Source organism: Pipra filicauda, unplaced genomic scaffold, assembly GCF_003945595.2.
Source record: "Pipra filicauda isolate LSUMZ 115617 unplaced genomic scaffold, ASM394559v2 scaffold299_size895176_pilon, whole genome shotgun sequence".
Classification (NCBI taxonomy): Eukaryota; Metazoa; Chordata; class Aves; order Passeriformes; family Pipridae; genus Pipra; species Pipra filicauda.
Genome location: NW_024104419.1, coordinates 189,079 through 207,969, shown reverse-complemented (window position 1 = coordinate 207,969; position 18,891 = coordinate 189,079). Strand labels below are relative to the sequence as shown.

The 18,891-nt window shown below is 42.2% G+C and overlaps 1 protein-coding gene across 2 annotated transcripts in view; it reads left to right on the top strand.

Annotated features, from left to right (window-relative positions):
• The window catches only part of EYA2 (EYA transcriptional coactivator and phosphatase 2), an 81,539-nt gene that overhangs the window by 6,591 nt on the left and 56,057 nt on the right, over positions 1–18,891 (top strand). The gene's annotated exons all lie outside the window — the stretch shown is intronic.

The window sequence follows — 18,891 nt, the reverse complement described above, 5'->3', positions numbered from 1 at the left end:
AAACTCAGCAAATGCCTTAAAAACTAGAAATGCCTCTAGGATTACTCAGGCACCCACAAGAAACAGTGAGGGGAAAGTGGGGCAGGCATCTGAAATGTTTTTGTTTTTTAAATAGGTTGGGTAAGCAAAGCAGTCTGGGGGCCCCAGTTATTTACAGCTCTGTCTGTGCACCACGCAGAGAGGCTCATCAGCTGTGTCTGAAAGACAAGTTTGGCATCTATTGCAAATCGTGGCTTTTGATGGCACATTTCATTCGTCTGTTTGCCCTGTGATTGTCCTGCAGCTACTTGGAAATAACTTTGATCAGTTTTGAATATAGATCTGTATCTGTTTTGATCCCCCCTGGTACTGCTCTTCTGTGCTCAGTTACCATCCTTACAGTTTATTTGTAACTATCTGACAATTCTTTGATTCTAAGTCAAGTCAAAATGTATTTACAAAATACTTTCAGTAAATGTTGACAATGTGTACTTCAGTTTTGTAAATGATGTAAATTTATTATTTTTCTCCATTACTGTGGCTGAAACAACACAAAATCTTGTCTAGAATTGAGCAATACTTTTTATTTGAAAAAGATTGTTTTTTCCACCCTTTAACAAACTAAAAAGCACCATTTTTTTTTTCTGAAACATGACACGTTTTTAAGTAAAACATATGAATGTTCTATTCACTGTATCCAAATTTTCCCTTTTTTTTTTTTGTAGGCTGACTTTATTTTGTTGGGGTATATAAAGCCATGGTTTTTGCTAGCTTACATTTGTAAGTGCTATGCTAGTGCTACTCCTCTCCACTGAGATAGTTAGGAGTAAGTCAGCCTTTATGCTCTTCTCCTTCCTTGTGTTTAACTATGGGTTCCAGATAATTTCACTCAAATAAGGGTTGGACCCTTATTGAATGGGAGCAGTTTTAAATCTTCTGTGCTTGTTGCACAAGTGCATTTTTAGTTTTATTGGTTTTTTGGTTTTCTTTATAAATCACAGTGTGGTTATGTGCTGCCAGTGCCAGTCCAACTGATTTCTTCAGTGCCTGAGCCTTGCAAAATGGGAGTGGGAGTCAACATCTTTCTGTGCTATCCACGCTCAAAGGCCCGTTTGCAACTCGGGCAAAGGTTTTCAGCAGCAGTTAAAAAAGCTGACAAATCCCAATGGTGTGGGAAGGTCCCTGAGAGGGAGGTACTGCAGCCCCTGCAGGGCCAGGGGATGTAAGTCCTGCACTGGAACCCCTTTGCAGTGGTGTGACTTAGTCCTTGGTCTCACATCTCCTCTCACCTCGTACTCCTGGGTGTGTTGGTGGAGTTCAGTGTGCAGTGGGAAAATAAGGCAGGCACCAATTTTCTTTTTATTTATTGAAATAAAATTAGGGGATCGTCACTGTTTAGCCATAGTAGCCTGTTGTGTAAATATCTACTTTAGAGGAATCTTGGTTTTAATGAAATCATTTATCTCTGAGTAAGAGGCAAACTTAGGTCTCTGACCTAAAATACATAATCATTCAGCAATGCTGTAACCACATGTAACCCTGGCAGTGTAAGATTATCTTCTATGTGACCACTTGGACAGACCTTTGCTGTCTCTCCTCAAAATGGCTTTGTCCTCCTCAATCTCTTCACCTGAAAACTCCTGAGTTGTGGTTTGCAGGAACGCGTATTCAGCCTGTTATGTGTGATTTCATTTTGTTTGTTTGGCAACCATCCTTCCCGTTCCTTGCAGCAGATGAATATAATTTGGGGAAGAGAAATGGATGGGGAGGGGGACTAAGGAAGCCAGCTGAGTCTTCTGAAAAATATTTGAGACGCAGCAAAACTTCTGGGCTATATTAGTTTTGAAACACCACTTATGCACCCCTCTGCAAATTAGGGGTGGGGTGTGGAGACAAATGTTTGATTTCTAATTGAAATAGTAAAGGATGGTGCTGCTAAAAGTCAGATGCACTGATGCTGAAGCCTGATACGCTCTGTTTTAAAGCCCAGTGCTTCTCCTTCCCCCGGTCCCCCCTGCCACAGATCAGGATTATTCAATCACAACAGCGGTTTAACCATCTCTGTGGTGGAGCAGGATGGTTGCTTAACGATGCACAGAAGCATCGTGCCCTGGTTTAGGACAGGAAGTGGAAAATGAATATTGTTTTGAACTTGAACTTTGTAAGCAGACAGAAAGTAATTATCGGGGCCGGAACTCCCCTGGGAGAGGCGGGGGAGTGATGCTCTGGGCTTGTCAGAAACACTGTGGGATCTTAAATATCTAGTAGTGTTTAACGTTCTGGTTTTACATTTCTGCTTTTTAATTGATCTTCTGCTCCTCTCTTTCCTTGGCAAACAGAAGAGGAACCAGTTGGATGTAGACTTCATGTGCTGTATTTATTGATAGACAACCTCCCGCTCTCCTTTTGCTGGTGGGGCAGGACTCTTAAATTTCTGTCTTGATCCTGGTGTTACTTTCAGTTGTAAAATGAACCTTTTTGCTGCTGGGTTACTTAATGGACCTATTATAATATGGAAAATTAACTTAATTGATGACTAAGAGCACTTAATGGTATGTGAAGCCAATTAATCAGAAGCTGTAAGCCACTTGTGTAGTATTTAGCTTTAAGCTATGGAGGTTTATCTGTCTTGTAAAGTAGAAAGCCCCATTGAAATGACACAAAATCTGCATAGATGTGAAGTTAATATTTTGAGTATCAACTTTTTAATCATATATTACTATTAAAATATTACCACTTTGTAGAAAAAAAAATGAAAAAGGTAAATCTCTGCCTCCACTGAATGTTTTGCTGTATTTGAGGGGCCTGTGACTTCAGTGAGCTGCTTAAGTGGTTTTTTGGTGGTTTTTTTTTTCTCTATTTTGGCTATTACTTTACAAGTTCTTCAAACAAGAATAGTCAGTGCAAGATTTGACCTTTTCTTACGGACTATCTGTGGTATCTTCTGTAGATTTTTTAAATGCTGTTCCCTGTTAAGATAATTAAACAAAGAAGGGAAAATATTTTTTGTTGACTTCTACCTATGGTAGGTACATGGGTTTTGTTCTAAAAAAGGAATAATTCCATATTTTAGAAATACCATTTAAAGTGTGAAAGTAAAACTACATTAATTCTCAAAGTAAAATTAAATACGTGCTATTTATGACAAAATGACCCTGACTGTGTTCACGAGACTACTTTAATCTTACATTAATACGGTTGTGGGATACCTTATTCGTGATGAAGTTTTAAAGGTAGTAAAATTAAGTCACTTTAAAAGAAAATTATGTGATGATTTATTGTAGCAGAGTAGGTGAAATTCCTCTAGAGATTTTAATATCTTCCACCTGGTATAGAAATGAAAAGAAAATATTCTTTAGCTGGTGACTAATTTGTCACTAATACCCAGGGGTTCCTTCATTACAATGCAAAGATGTCAGTTTTAAGAGAAACGTAGAGTGAAAAAACCAAGTGCAACTTCCTGTTGGAGACAGTTACAAAAAAGGGGGAAAATAAAGGGCTGGAAAGCAGCCGGAGCGGTGAGAAGGAAAGCTCTAAAGCTATCAATCAGGGCAAAGTGCTTGGGGAAGGATTTTACCTGCAGGCTTCAGTGGAATTCATTAGGACACGTTGGAGGAGGAAAGTCACTCGATAGGACTCCAGAGGAGGAGCTCTGACACGCAGCAGTGCCCAGGCTGGCGCTCGGTTCTCCTCCGATCTGCACGTACTGAGTCCTGCTGATTGTTGGAGGAGGAACTGTGTTTTTTAAAAAAAAAAAAAAGTCACACTCAGCTCACTGATGGCTTTTATACTTGATTACAATGTTAAATGAATTGAATCCGAGACACAGTTCAGATGAAGAAGCTTCCAGAGGTTCTCTGCGGCTGCTGGCAGCTCCAACCTGCCAGCAGAGATCACGGTGTCTCTGCCACATCAGGGGCTTGAAGAGTCATTTTTCCCAACAGAAAACTATTCCAGTGTCCAGTTGCTTGTGTGGTGTCATCACTTTGCCTTTTGCTGCAGTAACACAGGTTTGACTCTGCCCCTGTCCTTCCAGTACTGCCATTCCCAACAGCTCGGTGTAAGGAGGGGGAGCAGGAGCCATCACACTGCCAGAGCAGAGTGGAGGAAGGATTCCTGCCTCCCTTAAGAAACAAGTTGCTGACCCTGCAGCAGCAGAGGTCTTGCTTCTTGAGGGCTTTCTGCTTTACTCTTCCCCTGAGTTTAGTACAACCCCAGAAGCTGCTCAGGGAGTGTGTTCTCAGCAGATGTCTGTGGCAGTGGAGATGATTCCGTGTTAGGAGCGCAGTGATGGTGGAGATTTGGGAGGGGGAAGTCAGTACTGCACCAAACAACGTACATGTTGGGAACAACACGCACAACAGCTTTGTGGTGAAGGGGGTTATGTCACAGGGGAAGCCCTGGCGTGCCCTGCAGACTCCAGGCCGTGCTAGCACAGCTCTGGTTCTTGCTGGCGAGTAAGATTTGATCTCAGCTGTTCTGTGGTTAATTGGAGAAAAGGAAGATTTTTATGTTCTGTCAAAAGCAGGTTATTGGAAAGGAAGTTCATGGGGTTTGCTACATTTCTTTCAGCTACAGGGTGTTCTTCAATCAGAGCTCTGAGGTGAATAAGAAACACTTTTACACGTGTAGTGGGTTGACCTTGGCTGGATGGAAACAGCCAGGGCAGTGATCTGGAGTGCTTGCACATCCCATCCAGCAGGAACTGCTGCCAGTTTTGGAACCTCGTATGACAGGGAAGGATAGGGAAGGGTGACACAGAAGGTCAGTCAGCCTTGCTTGTCCTGCCTCCCACCTGAGGCAAGAGACCTGAGAGCTAAAATTAGATCCACTTCTTCAAAAGTCTCTGAGTTGATGGGAAAGGTCTGTTTGGGCATCTTGTGGGCACAAGTGATCCTGGATGAAAAAGTGAACTTGTACTTTGCTGATGTTTGAAGACTTGATTTTGGTGGAAAATAATGTAGTTGCACTTGTATAGTAACATGTGGCTGCATGTGTTGTCTTTTACGTGAATGCCTGAACCGGGGACACATTTTTTGCATGGTCAGGATCTTACATTTCCTAGGTCTGTTTTGTTAAGAGTGGTTCTTTGATTTTAAGCTGCCTGTAAATTTGTAACTGCTCTGAAGATGGGAAAGGCTGCTGTAGGGCACCTGTCCTCCTCCCTGTCTTTCCAGAGGCCGTCTCTTATAAGTTTGGTGGTTTTTTGCCTGTATTCTATTAATATTCATATATAAAGTGTAGAAATGGGTGAGATGGTCTTGCTATCAAATGCTGATGAACAGCAGTCAGCTCAGGACAGAGCTCTATGTGAGCATTTTTATGCTTAACCTGACAAGGCAAAGTCTTGCCCCAAAATATTGTCTGCTGCTCTACAAAGAAACTGTCAGTCTTCCATTAATCATTCAGTGGTCTTTTAATTACACAGTAAACAAAACCAACCGAGGCTGCTTGCAGGCAGTTCTCTTTTGCTCAACACCTCATGGAGAACTTGGTTTGAAACCCAATCTAGCGAGGTGCTGCCTCCCCCAGCAGACTCCTATTAATGGCCCAGCTGTCCCCTTAATGAAAGGGTTTTGTTGTGCCAACAAGATGCTCTCTGTCTTTCCTCAAGTGGATGCTCTTTGTGTTGGTGCAAACACCATAACCAGAAGAAGTAGCATGGAACCTGCAGTCCTGTGGTCTCTGGAACTCAAAATTCTGTGATCATTCTTGGCATGTACCCTTAAAGGTTAGTGTGTGCTGGATTTTTTTTCAGCGTCACTGAAAATCAAGCTCTGAGTTGTGTCATGGGGGGTTTTTTTGTAGTGTCTGAAATGGCTGATACACCCTTGTGACCTTTGGAAGAACAGTTTGGTTTGTGTTCTGCAAATTAAACATTAGTAAAGGAGAAATAGCTGGGATGTGACTTGCTGAGGTGTTTTTCACATGGTCCCCTGACAGCGCTTTGATGTTGGTGTATTAGTTCTGCAAAAGGGAAGCTGGAGTTTAGTTGCCAAAATTTGACTTCCTTCACTTGAGGAGAGCTGACAGAGTATAGGTATGCTTTGCCCTGAAGTCTTACCCTAGAAGTTACACAGCAGTTCCCAACACTGTAAATTTGAAGATTTCCAGGCTCACTTAAGTGCTGTCAACCAAGGCTTGTGTTCAGTCTTAAGCATTTTTCACTTCAGTTACGAGAGCCCAAAATAATCTGCTCTTGGAAAGGAAGCTGTGTTATCCTGACCTGAGTTTAAAAGAAATATTTCTCCCAGATTGCAAATGTCCGAAATACGCCGCTCGAATTTGTTCTGCTGAATGTTAACTCACAGTGGTGAAGGTGACTGTGAAGATAATTTCCATGGTTAGTTGTGTGCATGATTCATATGTGTTTTATTCTCATTTCAATTTCTTGCCAGCCTTATATTTTTGTATTGCTGTGAATCTGTGAGTGTGTATTTCGAGGCAGCACTTGTGGAGTGATGGCCACCAGCTCTCATCTTTCATGAACATGCTTAAGTGCATTTTTGATCTGAGGATTTTGACTCTCCAGATTCTGGCAGATACAGATTATTTTTTTTTATACAAGAGTGATATGATCCAGTTGTCCAGAAAAACCATTGCATGGAGGAAAGAACCATTTTAGAGCTTTCTCCAGCTCAAAAATGCTTGCAGGTACCCTGTAGCCAACCACTGGGTTCAGTGATCCTAAACATCAGTGAGCAATCTCCTACCAGTTCCTAAATGCTATTTAATTTTCCAGGTATCTAGTAGAGTTTTTTGGCTGGTTTTAACTGCAGTAGATGACTGCCAAGGTGTAAGCATGACATGAAGTAAACCCCCAAAGTAGTTTGATACCCCTGCCAATGGGAAAGTGCTGTAAATACCTAAAGTAGATAACAAAACTTACAGACTCAAAAGTCTGCACAAGAGTGTAGTTTACGGATTAGGTGAGGTGGACATAGTCCTCAAAGCCATGTTAAAATAATCTGTTTGCCAGTTAACATTAAAATAGTAAAAATGGTGCCAACTTCAATTGTCTTGGATTATTTAATTATAATCCTGTGTTTACAGGGAAGCACAGGTAGCTGTCACCTAAGCAGGGGAGTAATTTGGGCAGACTGTCTTCCTTGGCATAGAACTGCAGTCACTTCCCTGTGAGAAGTGGGACCCTCCTTAAGCAATTGTGCTGATAGATTGTAGGTGTGGTTTCCAGACTGGATTAATCTGACTGAGGGCTGTGTCCTCCTCAGCCTGGCTGCGTGTTCCTGTCTCCTCCTCTGTGTTGGTGCCTTTGGACGTGCTGCAAACTGGATCAACTCCCTGATCCAGCTGAGGAAAAAAAAAAAAAAGGTGTGTTGGTCAGGCTTGGAACAGATTTGTGTCACTGCAGGAGCTTTGGCTGGGCAGGGGCTGGGGCAGGGCTGCATCTTTGCTCAGCAGTAAACTCTCTGCATGTTTACAATGGTTAGACACAAACCAAATCCTGAGATAAATGATGATGCACTTCTGCCATTACCCTTGATAACTTCCAGGCAACAGTTTGGGAAAGAAGTCAGTCTACAAGGTGTAGTTGTTGAAGATTGATCAGCTTAATACTTTAGGTGCATTTTTTTCATGTTCCTCTTTTATTTATGCACTTAATTTATAAAATTTCAACCCTCACCTGGCTTGAACTTCTGACAAAATGTGCCAAGTCCTGTCCTGCTCCCTCACCTGGTTCCCAAGGGCACTTTTAGGTAGATATTTTTGAAATGTGCATCTTAAGCACATTCCAGGGAGGGTTCAGAGCAAGATGTGGAGTTTACTGCTGCTTTCTTTTATAACAGTCAGAGAAGGTAGAGGAAAGTTGTGGTTATGTATTGAATGATAAGAGTTCTTGCCCTAGTTGTAGGAAGGCCAGGATGGATTTCCTCCAGGTGCATATTATGTGTGACATCCTTAGTGTATAATAGTAACACACTGATGCTGATTTAATTCCCATTTGGAACCTTGTCAGAAGTGACTTGCCCAAAATCTAAAACCATGTTAGTAGGACAGTGATGAAAACCAGGAATCCTTAATTTCTGGGTTTCTGAAGTCATTGGTGCATTACCTACTTAAAGACCTCGCTGAAATGAGCTACAGCAATCCCAGTTTTTTATTTGCAGTTTGGAAATTGTATTTTAAAATAGCCTTAACTCTTCCTTTAAGTGGGGTTGCTGAGATCGACTGACGAACTATTTTAATTACTGAATGTAGATTACATATATACAAGAAAAACTTCTCTCTGACAAAAGCATATTATATCTTGGCTCTCACTACTAACCAGCTCAACTTAAATTTCACAGCTTGCTGCCAACAGCTGCCTTACAATGACACAGTACTCATAATAAATGAAATTTCATGAAAAAGAAAAATGAAAACTTTGTTCCAGCTGGATTGTAAAGGCAGTTGGAGCATTTCTATCCTGCATGTAAAGCTGCCATCCACATAAACATTGCAAATTACTTTTTCATTTTTAATAATCAGGATCAGACCTTTTCTTATTATTGAGGCAAACACGAGGTATTAGAACCATACAGTTTCATTCGAAGGCCATTAGTTATTGAACCCTGTCCAGGGTAAAGTGTTTGGAGTGTTTTGGGAGGAACTCACCTTCCAGTTTCAGGTTTTCAGGTTTCTGGCAGCCTCGGCTGAAGACCCCAAGAGGAGCAGCCCCGCTCTGGCCCTGCCTGGTGGCGCTCGGAGGGGCTTTAGTGGCATCCTTGGCTCTTGGAGCTGTTGCTGTGTGCTGCTGAAAGCCCTGCAGCTGGTGAGTGCCTGCCCTGGCTACCAACGGGAATCTCAGTTGAATTATCACCCCCCCTCCCTGCACATGGAAGAGATTAATTCTCACAGCCACAAACAGAATGAGCGCTTTGTACTTGGTACCATAATGTAAGTTCATGCTGAAATACAGTGCCAGTAACCAAGTCCTTCACCAATAAATTCACAGTTCTAATAACCATGTGTTTTTACAGCATCCTGATCCCAGAGGATCAAAGAAACATTGATTTATTTAGCTTTGGGTCCCATCCCCTGTTGTTCTCGCTCCTTCCCCCTTGCTCCCCATGAGCTCAAAAGAGCCATAGATGAGATGAAACCCAACTGATGGTGTGCAGTCCACAGCAGGGAGGGACACTTTGCAAAACCACAGAAAAGAACATTTTAGCCAGTAGAAGTGACAGGCACTGTTGAGGGCAGACAGAACAAAACCACCAAAGCCTGCTTTGGCCAGGGGTCAACATCAACCTGTCTAAACTTCTTTAGAGTTCTTTGTTGATGATAAATGGATTAAAAGTTTAAAAATTCGACGCTTAAGAAAATTACCCTGCGTACAACTTCGCTGCTGTATAGGAAAGTTTATTAAAGACAGAACTGATCTTTCCAAAACCTGGTTGAGGATGCAACTGGCAGTGTTAGTTCAAGACACTGAAGTTGAGAAGTTTTGGCATGAGTTCCTGATGGAGGTATGTATTGCCAGCAGCAAAATGTGTGACCTTTACTTAGGGAAAGGTGAATAATGCTCTCAAGGAGCATCACTACCCTACACCTGAGCTGTACCTCTGTAAAGGCCCCTTGTCCTGGTGCAAGTGTGTGCTCAGACGTTGTGTAACATCTCTCCCTGGGGGCTGTTGGGATTTTTACCTTGAGGGTTTCCAGAGTTGTAGGACTGGTTGATGTTCTTTATCAAAAGGCAAACTCAACACCAGAAGTTTCCCAAAAACTTAACAAAACTCTTCAGCATGGAGTATTGAAATGACTTTGCAAACAGGAGTTTTGTTGTTCAGACAGTATTTGGTGCTTGTTGATTACAGCAGCAGGTAGAGATCCAAAACCAGTGTGAATGTAGATGTCATAAAGTGCTTCTTGCCTCAGAATATTTATTTCTCATGACCAGAGATAAAACAGTGTGGACACAAGATACAAATTGACATGATTATTTTGTTACGAAATAAACCGAATGTTTGGGGTTTGCCTCTGAATTATAAAGCCTTAAAGCTTAATAATTCCTAGTGGCTGAATTCTGTTTTGAAGCCTACAAATCCTACTTCTGACTTAAAAAAAAAAAATGTTTAAAAAAGAACCTGCAGCTGAGTAGCTGCATCTTTCACTGTTTAAAATGTTTTTCCATCCCATCTCAGACAACTGCAGTGAAGTAGATTGTGTGCAGGCCTGTGGGTCTGTCAGAACTGACAGTTGTTCAGGGAAAAAGAAATTGATACACTGAACAAAAACCCTGTCAGCAATTGGAGAAAATCCTATTCTGGCATAATTCTTACTTCCAGATATTTCTTTTGCTGGACAATATTGTCACCTTGAGCTGTGCTTTGTTTGCATGTTTATTGCTGCCTGGGCACTATAAAGTAGAGATTGCAGCCAGTACTTGAAGCAGCATAAATTTTTGTTAGTAGCAAGAGTCAGAAAGTGTTTTGGGGAGGGATGGAGAGGTGGCATGTTTTTATGTTCAAGACTGTGTTTCTTAGGAAAGAGAAGGTCCAAAAACATTTGCTGCGAAAACATCTCTACTTTGTGTCTTTGTGGAGGAGAATGGCAGAATTATGTACATAGGTCTGGTTCTAGAGGGAGAATAATTATTGGAAGTATTTAAAAATAGGAATGATTGAATATCTAAAACTGTTCCTGACATATAGTACAAACCTTTTTGTGACATTTGATCTATACTGTTCATAGATCTTTTATATACACAGAGGGATTTACTGCTTTGTGATCAAGCTGCTGAAGAAAAACGTTGTCCTTTTACTCACTGGGGATGACTGTAACAAATTAAAATGGTTTCCCATTAGCCTCCCCTACTTTGCTGAACCACTTAAAATTACTTTGGACTTTGCCCTTGTCCGACCTCCTCACCTTTGCTCCAACATTTCTGCTTCCAGGAGTGCAGCAGTGTTGGTCCTGGAGCCTTGCTCCTGTGATTGAAGTTCCAGCTCACTCCAGGCTGGAAGCAGAGAACCAAGGCAGAGCCCAGAGTCGAAAGAAATGTTTAGTTTTAAAAGCCTCGTGCTCAGCAGGTGCTCTCTGCCATCACAGACTGAGGGAGTGCCAGGAGCTAATTGCAGCTTGATTGCATGCATATTTTTCAGTAAGATTGTGTGCATGCAAATGAAGATAGGTTGTTTTAGTTTGGGGTGGGTTTTTTTGGATTTTTTTTTTTATTGCTCCTGTGAGGTTTCTGTGGAAATAATGGCTTTACCAGGTTGTGGACAGAACTGCAGAGTTGAAACAACCAAACTTGAGGCTTGTCTGAGCACAGAAGTATGTTTAAATAAGTATATGTAAAGTTCCCTCTTTCTCCTGTTTGTTAAATACAACCAGAGTTACAATGATTTACAAAACAAACTGCAGGCTTGAAACTGCTTTTTTTGGTCGTATGTACAAGTGTTGTTTTATGACTGATAGTGCCCTCGTGCTAAATGCACACACATTAATCAGTTATGATCAAGTAAAAAGAAAGCCATGACAGGTATTAGGTGGTAGATATGCAGTGTCATTCTCACTTATGATAGGAATGGAAGGGCTGCATTTCTTACCAAGTTCCCAAATCTTGTTTCCTCCTGTTGCTTCTCTTTGTGTTCAGGTTCTAAATTTAGGTGTTATACTTCTTGCTGGCTTGGAATAGTAACTTGGAGGTGATGTGAGATTGTCTTAGTGCAGTATCATAATCTGGAGAGCTTTAGGGAAGATGCCACACTTGGAAGAGGGCAGAGAAATACATGGCATTGCTGAGGCAGTTCTTTGAGGTATTTCAGTGATGTAAATGTGCTTGAGGAATGAAGAGAGGAATAGTGATAGGACTGAGGCTTTTTACCAAAATAAAAATCACTTGTTTACATGTAGAAATCTGACCAGATTGACTCGTTTCTGTGCCAGGAAAGCATTTGGGGCAGGCACAGAATGACCCCAAGTTTGTGGTGTACAGGGTGGTTGAAACATCTGACTCTGGAGGCACTGCAAGTGGAAGATCCCTCTGGCTCACCCTGGGCATGCACACCCTGATAGATGGCTTATTAATGCTTACAAATCAATGCTTTATTTTATAGACAATGAAGCTGGATAGAGCTGCAGTTATTTCTCAGCACAACCATACTGGAGACAAGTAAATGCACTAAGGGAGAGAGTTAACTGCACCCTTTGGGAGCACAGCACCATTGTGGGGAGGTGGCAACAGAAAAACAAATGCAAATGGCAGTCAGCAAAGGTATTTTGCAGTAGCCTGCTTTTATTCAGGAAAAGTTCCCAAACTGTCCTATCAATTCCCAGTATTCCAGTTTTGAGGTATTTTTGTTAAGCAAGGGCCAACTTGTCAGAACAACAACAAAAAAATCAAACCCATAAGGGTTCTTGGCTGGTCAGAGTGACGACCTCACATCTGAAGTATTTTCAGCTATCTGTGATTATTCCACATAGGTAAAAACAACTGGTAGTCTTCATAAATGTGGAGAATAAGCACAGGGAAACACAAGCTGACTGCAAACGTTGCTTGAAGAAGAAAAACATATCCTGTGTGTCGTTGATCAAAGTAATGAAATCATACCTGGGGGCAGTTGGGTATCACTGGTGTCTTCTGGTCAAGAGGATGCTGGGACTGGGGTACCTGGGGGGTTATTGTGAGTGTCAGGTGCACTGTACAGCATAGGGAGTGTCTGGCAAAGAAATGAGAAAAACTACTGAAGTTTCTGAGACTATATTTGGAATTCCTACTCATGTATTTTGAGCCATTGGGGTGCCAAGGGCAATATTGTGAGCAGTTGAAAAAGGGAAACATGTTCCCTAGTTTTGCAGTTGCTGGTGTGCACTTGCATCCTGGGAGGAAAGCAGACCAAGCAGAGTGTTTGCCCAGTGAGGCTTGTCTCTGTTCCAAAGCACACTCTGGGCTTTTTGCATATGAAAGTATGCAAGAATTCATAATCTGACTCTCTGTATTATTTGTGTGTGTACATAACCTGCAGTTCATTACAGAAATCCATGCTGCAGCTCTGCCTCTGCACTGTCTGGGAGTGAGGTGGGGTTGAGAATGGCCTTAGAAATTGCAAGAGGCTTCATACAAAATCACCAGCTTGAAAGAGCTTATCTCTGGTGAGAGAAGGATCTCTGGCATTTCATAAATCATCAGCAGAACTAACATGCTGTTTGGAGATTTGTATCATTAGCAAATTAATCATGTTCAGGAACACTCCCGTAGCAATGTTGGATGAGACACTGGCTGTGCAACACCTCCCTGCCAAATAAACTGCAGGGAGAGGAGCCTGGGGATGGAATAGGGGGTGGAGAGGAGAAACCAGGCTCAGCTTTCACATTTACCTCAGTGTTGTCCTTGATAGCAGTCTTTAAAAATGCCAGTCTTCAAAAATATTTAAACAAAATGACAGTGAAAAGCATCTTAGCACCTTGCCTTGCTGTTGGCAGAATATGAGGATGGAGTGATTTGTGGTTCTGATACCTTTAGTTTCTGTCCTCATGAAAAGTATCCCCAGAAGTCTTCTTGGCTGCCTCCCAGGTGTGTACCAGCTCTGCTGTCCTCCAGCCCTGGAGTGCACATGCTCATCAGGCTGCTCTAATGCTGGGGAGAGTGGAGATGGAAGGAGGTGCCACAGGAAAACCCCCTTTTGGAATGAAGTTCCCCTGAAGTTCCACCCACCTGCGTACTGCTGTCAAAAACCATAGAGCTTTTCTTGGCACAGACTTGAAGTTTTGGTGTAACTGAGGGTAATTTTGCCAGCCTTTCTAGAATTTCATTCATATACTCAGTTATTAATAGATTCATGCGGTATTCACCTAACTCTGTTTTTCCCTTGAATTCACTGAACTTCAAATTTGAATTCTAAACCCAATTAGCAGTATTTGCTATGTGCTGCAGTCTCAAATACTTAGAGATGAGTTTCCATACAGCTAATGATGCTGTTTATACTGCTGCTTCTCTGATGTTATCTCCTCTTCCCCTTAAAAAATAAACATATACCAGGAAACAAAAAAGTCTTGGGCTGTTAAGTCTTGCCAGTTTTCAGTTGCTGGTTGTTGCCTGTAAATTCAGTTCCATAGCAATGCAAAAGACCAACAGAACCATTGTGTATCTAGCTATTTGGTAAACTTACTTGTATATAGCCTTTATTTGGCTTTTTCCTTTGACTGCTCTTTTTTATGAACCAAACTGGAATGCTTCCTCTAGGAAACAAGGTGACTAACTTCAGCATCCTGGAGTCAGGAGGGTATTTTGGATGTTGCCATACATTGCATTTGTCTAGAGACCACCACTGCTCATTCAGTGTTCTGCTATAAGTCAGATAACTGTAGTTATACCCACGGTATAAATCTGCTGTGCTTCCAGACAGCTGTTAGATTAGTTCTCTCAATTCTTCTGCTGTGCCAGTGAAGGCCAGCAAGTTTCAGATTTAAATGCTTTTTAATGCTTTGTACAGCGCTGGACACATTTTATGGAGCTGAGTAGGAGATATGCTATATTGTGCTTAATAAACTGCTCTTTCAAATATCCATGATTCAGCTGCTTGCATGGAAAAATGTGTGCTTAGCTCTGAGAAAAATCTTAACTCTTACAGCCCTCGGTGTCAGGCTGGTTTGCTTAAAACCAGGACGACTTTAGCTCAAGGTGTATGAACATGCTTTTCAAAGTATTTTTCCCCACATATTTACTGGCAAAGTGGTGTGTGACAGGACAAGGAAAAAGTTGCCTTTTTCAATTAGATGTTGTTAACCTTTCCCCAGCAGGCCAGCAACTCAAGTTCTTGGGGGCAGTCCCCAGGGATTAGAGGGAAATAGGTGGAGTGTAATTCCAGCAGAAACTTATTTTGTTTGTTTATGAATTGTACCGAATGTTTGTGTGGGGTTTGTTTGTTTGTTTCCTTATCCAGTGCACAGAAAAGAACAGACATGTTTTTCAGTAGTCCTCCATAACATTTCAAAAGGCTTTTCTCAGGCCCGTGTCCCAGGAGCTTTTTACTTCTGTGTCACACGTTCTTCTGATTTTGTGTTATCTTCTCACTGATTTTTGTCTTTCCAAGCTTCCACCCTGCTGACACTTGCACATGGACACTGAGGAAGTCGTTCCTAGACCAGTTTTAGAGGTAGAGGTTCTGGCACAGGTGAATTGCAGTTTGGGATCTTTGCACCCATTTACTCTGCAGCATCTGTTGCTGAAAATGCACCCTATTAACCTTCAGGAACTGTGTTAGAAGGGAAGGATGCAGGATTTTAAGATGTTAGATGATCCCCTGTATTCATTTGTGGAGAGAAGCTGAATTAAGCAAGGCTGGTTCTCTTAATTGCGGCGTTTCAATTCCACGCTTATTTGCAGCTGAACTGAGTGAATTCAGTTGCTGGGCTCCCAAAGAATCAGAATCCTCCCAGCAGGCACACAGGCAGTCTTTGTGATGACAGGCTGTAAAACCAGCAGCTGTCCAGGGGTTAGCAGATTGGTTATGCTTCATGTGAACATGTGAGAACAGAGGATGCACGACATACCTGCACCTATTGCTCCAGGGGAGGAACACACCAACTGGGGTGAAGTGACTGGGGTAGGAGAGTTATACAGCCACATGTGAGTTAAAGGGAGAATTTAACCATACAAAAGTTGGGTGTTGGAATGAGGAGAGAGATTATGTAGTCTGGGAGGAAGTAGGAATGTGAGACTTGGGCTTCTGTTCTGTGCTGACAACTGCAGGCAGTGCCTGCTCCCTGCACGGGCACAAGAGCAGAGAGAGGTTGGGAAGTAGCAGAAAAAGTCAGAAATAAGTTGCTTTCATTGTTTCATTTTTATTAGTTGTAGTGTTGCTTTTCTGTCTTTGGCATTCATACAGTTTTCTCCCTCGTGCCCTTGTGCTGACTTACCTGAGTGCAGCACGTCGTCTTCGTGGGTTTGAGCTCAACATGCTCAGAAGTGGAAAAATGCAGAAACCTCTGTTTTAAAGAGGAGGGAAATAGAGGCAAGCAGGTTAAATATGAGTTGGCTTTGTAAACTGCTGCGGTAACAGGAAACCTGTGGCTGACACGGAACTGAATCCAAGTCTCCCTAGGGAGAGCCCTAAGCCAGGACCGTGGCATCAAATTTGCCATTTCTGACCATTTCACTCGAGAAAAAGTAAGTTGTTTTTCTAATAGCAGTTTTCTTTGTGTTAGTATTTTAAGGTGGCTCTCTAATTAGTAGTTGAGAGAAATTAATGTAGTACTGTAACTTACCTGAGCTCAGACACCTTTGCTTCAATTTTTATATTACTCCTGCATATGTACTAGTAAAAAAAACCAACCTGAAATTAGGTTTTTACTTGTTTTCTTACTGGTGTTACCAGGTTTTCTGTGAAGAGGGAAAAGAGGTAAGCTTGTGTATTTCCTTTGGAAGGCAAGCACTGTATTCAGATACTTTGCAAAGTTGATTTTATTTTTATTTTTGGTAGCTCATTGCTGCAAACAGCTGGAGCCAGCAAGAGCATCTTTGCATGCTGCTTGTGAGTGAACTGGACGGATCTGTACAATCCTGTAGTAGCTGGAGGGATGAAATTATTTTGATTCTTTTGTCTGTGGTAGAAGTTATTCCGTAAAGGTGTCAGAGAAGCCGCGCTGAAGGCGATGAGCTGAAGTTAATCCAACGTCAGGAGGCACATCCACTGTGGAACCAGGCTGTCAGGCTGCTCCTGTGGGCTGTGGAAGGGTGAGGGCCTTTGAAGTCCCACTTGTTCAAGAGAAATTTGCCTTTAAGCCAGGGAAACTGCAGATCAAATCTGAGTTTGAAGTCTAAGGCAGTCACCTTCTTAACGGCACACGTAGGCTTGCGCTCGAATATCCGAGGAGCTGCAGTTGGCTTTTACTTGCAGCTGGATTTCTTAATCTGTGCAGGTGACAAAACTGTTTTCTTAGATTATTGGGAAGAGCTCCAGGTAGCTGCCATTTTCTGTAGCTGCAGGAGATGGTCTGGAGCTGCCTTGCAGCCCTGTGGGTGAACCAGCCGTGTCTGTGCTGGGTTGGATCCCAGCACTGCGGAGTTTCCAGCGCCCCCCAATTTTGGGATTGTGCTCAAGTGGTCGCTGCTGACAGGGGGCCTCAGAGGTGATGAGCTGTGCTGCAGAGTAGCTCCTTGAGACTTGGACTGCTGATCCCAAGGGTAAGTGGTATATAATATGATGGGAGGAAACTGCTCTTCAGTGAAACAAAGTGGGCCTTAAGATGCTGGTTTTGTCACTGAAGCTGCAAACATCCTCTGGAAAAAGATGCCGTGGGTTGTGGTCATTAAAAGTCACCCTCTGTTTTCAGATTTGATTTTTTTTTCTTCTTTTTGAAGAATTTGAAACCATCAGGGAAAAAAATAGGTCATAGTAATCAGATCAAATGTTTTTCAGTTTGTTTGATTTTTGGGGATGGGGAAAAAAAGCCAAATTTTCGCCTTTAAGCCAATTCTTGCTTTTCATGTATTGCTTGGTAAGCTGAAAAAGGAGGCTGTAACTTCTGTATGGCTCCCCACTCAAACACCATGTCGGATATCCCAATAGGAGTGTTCGTTGGTGCTGTTGAAAGTTACTACTGAGGGTCAAATAAATCACTTGAAACCTGCTTTTAATGTTCTTACCTGTTTTAGTGCTAACAAAATTGGCAAAAAGCTGTTACAGCACCACACATGCTTCTGACTTTTATCTGCCAGGTAAAGGTGCTCCCTTATTTGAGAGTAGATGCTTAAAGAATTTTGAAATTTGATGAAATTTGGGATGGAATATGGAGTTTTTTGCTAGGGAAAGAGGGTTTTTTTTTTCCAAAAATAAAGTAGCAATTGAAAGATGCTGCAATTACATGGCTGTCGAGTTGTCTGCTGTAATAAGCTGGTGGCATCTGTCCAGTTGCAGGCAGATGTCCACATCACAAATCATCAGACCCTTATATAGAGCATAGAAAATCAGCCCACACTCGTTCAGTTCAAGCCGAGAGGGACACAGCGAGGAAAACTTGTGTTTCTTTTCTGTTCCATCTGCCTTGAAAAAAAGAAAAACACACATATGCATCTCTTTCCAAGAGCACTGTTCCAGCATCATTGAATAGGAGCAAATGCCCTCCCGGGAAAGCAGAACTGAAAAGTACTGGAAAGAGAAATTTGTTGAGACAGATGTGTTCTGGTGTGGATCAAGTGTTTTTCTTCGAATAATCCGGTGGACCTTGCAGTTGTGCACAGAGATTCTCCTGGCTGGCAGGTAGCTGGCTGGGGTTTTTTTTTAGGCTCAGTTGGGTATGATGGATGTGTGAAAGGCACTGTGATGTTGCACTTTGGTGCCTGATACTGCCCTTAATTTGGATGTGCCAAAACTCTTCACCTTTCACATGTGAGTAGGTGCTGGATTAAGTGGTTACCTAATGGGCATCTTTGTTCCAGTAACAAACTCACAGTCTCTTTCAGCACTTCTCCACTCACTGCCCTGTCTGCTGTTTATGGCAGCAGTGGCAAGCACTACCTCTGCCAAATTTATTTTCAAGCCTGTGGTGTTTGGTGCCAGCCCTGATCTCTCTTGGTGCCAAACTTGGCTGCAGCAGTGGTAGCTCTACATTGTTGTTCTTGTGCAACAGTTGCATGACATCATGGTGAAAGGAGGAAAAGGGATTTTAAAAATTCCAGTTATTTAAAATGCAATATTCACAGGGGGGGAAAGCAAGATGGAAAACAAAACTCCTGCAGTTCAAATGTCAGTGTCCCTCTGTACTTCAGTGCGTTGTTTGAGGTCTGGTTAATGTCATAAAATGGCACTTTCAGGAAGTGTTTTTCTTTATCAGATCAGACTTTGCAAAGGAAAACAGGGACATTTGTGTGCATGGCATTGGGTTGCTGCATTTGTCATTGGGTGTTTCCACTTCCATGCAGTGTAGCAGTGGCTGGATGGGAGGATCTCTGCAAAGGTGCTCTGT